This window comes from Schistocerca nitens, chromosome 1, assembly GCF_023898315.1.
Source record: "Schistocerca nitens isolate TAMUIC-IGC-003100 chromosome 1, iqSchNite1.1, whole genome shotgun sequence".
Taxonomy (NCBI): Eukaryota; Metazoa; Arthropoda; class Insecta; order Orthoptera; family Acrididae; genus Schistocerca; species Schistocerca nitens.
Window position 1 is genome coordinate 1098519218 of NC_064614.1, and position 3452 is coordinate 1098522669.

The window sequence follows — 3452 nt, forward strand, 5'->3', positions numbered from 1 at the left end:
GGAAAGGCAATTTGATCAAAGTGAACCTTCATAGATTCCACGTCGCTATGGAAAGTATTTCTCTCGTGTAGTTGCTTAATTTTGAGGTATTGGCAGGACTGCAAATGGTTCAAATGGCTCTGAGCACTATGAGACTTAACTGCTGAGGTCATCAGTCCCCTAGAACTTCTTAAACCTAACTAACCTAAGGACATCACACACATCCATGCCCGAGACAGGATTCGAACTTGCGACCGTAGTGGTCGCGCGGTTCCAGACTGTAGCGCCTAGAACCGCTCTGCCACTTCGGCCGGCCAGGACTGCAGCTATACGATTGAACTTACATCAAACAATATATAATAATTGGCAATAATGCAAGGAACCGTACACCATCTAGATTTGACAGGTACCTAATTTGAATGTCAATAGACTGCCGTTATGTTCTAACTTCAGTGTGGCATTTGCTGCGATCACGTGAACGCTCCGTGCTTTAATTACAAATAATTAAAATTTCCGCCCCCGGGTGGGCTCGAACCACCAACCTTTCGGTTAACAGCCGAACGCGCTAGCCGATTGCGCCACGGAAGCCCGCGACTGAATCCCAGCATATCTCTGGTAGAATATACAGCGGCGTCCGTTCATCGATTTGCTGGCCGTCCCCGAAGACGTACAGTTACATAGTTATTGTCTCATTGTTCTCTATCCCATCTATACTCCGTCCATCAATAAGAATAAACCTCAGGTAAACATTACACGATGTATTCTTTCGCGTTTGCTCGAACCTCTATGGATTATTCGTTTCACGTGGGGCAGAAGCTAAGCTGTCTCGAGTATAGTCAAGTACGATAATGAGATGACGTTTTATGCGTTACGCGTACATCGACTCATTTACTTCTTAGTCTTCCATTCTTATTGTTCCTCCTTGGTACTTGCACATATTGTATATTATGCGTCTCCCCGTATAGCCATTTTTCCAGAATTTCGAACATTTGCACCATTTTACATTCTTGAATGCTTTTTCTATGCCGATAAATCGTATAAACGTTTCTTGATTCTTCTAAGTCTTGCTTCTACTATCCGTTGTTAAGTCAGAACTGCTTCTCTGGCACCTTTGCCTTTCCAAATGTCAAACTGATCGTTAATAGATCCTCAAATTTCTTCTCTATTCATCTGTGTGTTATTCTCGTCAACAACGTGAATGTTAGAGTGTTAAGGACGTTGGGCGATAGTTCTCGCTTTTTTCTGCCCTTGCTGTCTTCGGGACTGTGTGACAATATTTTTACGAAAGTCCTTTATTTCCAGTCAACTCGAATCACAACACCCTACTGTATCTCCCATTATGGAGAACAACGGCGTGCTGCCGGGCCTCTACCAAAACGCAACCTCCCCTTCGTTATTTAATAGTTCTCTAGACTATCGGACAAATGAATTGACTGAATCCAGATACAAAGGCGATTGTTCACTTATAAAATGTGCCTGAACGCAACCTACGCTCTGCTTCCCAGGTCAAAGGGATGTACCTTTCACGATATCTTGAAAAGATAAAAGTCACTCTATCGAAACACAGTTTATTAGTTCTTGAGACAAGTAAATGGTCCCTAATCCGACTAATACGCAAATTTTGATCTCCTTGTAGCCACAACGGAAAATTTAACATGGAAATTGCTTTATGACAGTTTAAACTGACTCGCTAGCTGCCAACACACAATAATATCAACGGTCACTTCGTTAATGATGAAACAATCACAAGACGTTAACGGCGACGACACACGAAATATCCTGAGCTCTCACGTACTCTTATAAATTCTAATCCTTTGCAAATGTACACTGACAGAAGAAAATCGCAAGACAACGGAGTTGGGTGATATAAACGAAGGTTGTTAGACGTGTTTCTACATTTGAAAGATGGTGTACATTCCAATTTCGCGGTAGTCGCTAGTAGCACCAGTATGAGGGTGCAAATCAGGTTTGCTTGAAATACACGCTTTAACAGTCATGAGCGTTAATTACATTTGAGATTGGACGTGGAAGGCGATGTTACTAAGAATGTCTTTAAGGCGGCAAAGGCCATTATCAACACCTCACTGACGTTGAACGAGGTCGTGTAACAGGGCTGCAGAAGCTGTATGTTCGCTCTGTGACTGCAGAAAGACATGACAGGCAGTGGCGCATTTACTTAAGGGCCAACTAGGCAAGGGCCCTAGGGGCGGCACCTTAACGGAGGTGGAATTTTTTGCCCTGTACTCATTTTAAACTTCTACGCTTTAAATAACTGCGCTTACAAACGACAAAAATTTTTAATATTGTTAAACAACTTGCTAATTTAAATAAGCCTTAAGAACGAAATTCGGCAATACAAGCTTGGAAATATACATAGTTCACTTGGTGACTGAATGAAAATTTAACATTGGGTTTCTGTCTGGTATCATCTTCATGATTGTTCAAAATATTTTAAAGTAAGCTGTCAGGACGGCAATCTGCAATACACTCTTTGAAGCGTTATTATTCCGAGAATGTTGTCGGCTTCTACTTAACCCTACCATATTTTCCCCGTGAAAAACCGAGTCCCGTGAAAAGCTGTGATAAACTAATCAGCAGTTTATTAAATACTGTAACATGTGTGGGCCTCAGTATGTAAAACCCGACTCTACTTAAATTTCTCGTAGAAATTCCAGGGAAGTATTAAGTCAACCCTCCATTACTGTAACTAATGTGAAAGCACTGTGGTCTTCAGTATCTGAGCTTTGATTTAATGACACACGTTTAACAAAAATGAGTAAAGTTTTACGAAATGGGAGGTTACAGTACGTGTTTCCGAATGTTGACTTTGCTCTTAGAATATTTCTGTGCATGGCATTTACAAATTGTTCAGCAGAATGGCCGTTTTCGGCTCTAAAAAGACTGAAATCGTACTTACGTTCTACGTTGTCTGAGGAGAGATTGGACGCAATTTCCATTCTTCACATCAAAGCCGACCTCCTAACGGATAACCGTCTGAACTATGAAGATCGAGTTTTTTGCCGTCAAAGGCAGACGCAAACTTTGCTGACTGGTGAGTTTGTTTATTTATTCCTATTAGTTTTAAAAATTTAAGATTATAATGTGATTTTTATTATAACTTAGAGCACATTCATTGGATTTACAAACTACGTATTACCTGTTTATTTTACAATTGCCGATGGCAGAACGTGGAACGAAACCTCGTTTAGCAGTCATGGAGTGTGCAGCTGGTCCCGGCGGAGGTTCGAGTCCTCTCTCTGGCATTGGTGTGTGTGTTTGTCATTAGGATAATTTAGGTTAAGCAGTGTGTAAGCTTAGGGACTGATGACCTTAGCTGTTAAGTCCCATAAGATTTCACACAAATTTGAACATTTTTTTGAAACCTCGTTTAGGTGCAGACGTGACCGAAGGCGCCCAACAATACTAAACAATACCCGAATGACCCAGGCCGCTCGGCGCTATACAGTCAAGTC

General features: G+C 41.5%; 1 non-coding gene across 1 annotated transcript; it reads right to left on the reverse strand.

Annotated features, from left to right (window-relative positions):
- Nucleotides 1-493: 493 nt before the first annotated feature.
- On the reverse strand, nt 494-567 carry Trnan-guu (transfer RNA asparagine (anticodon GUU)). The gene has a single exon. It is a non-coding gene; the product is annotated as a tRNA-Asn (tRNA).
- Between the last annotated feature and the right edge of the window lie 2885 nt (nt 568-3452).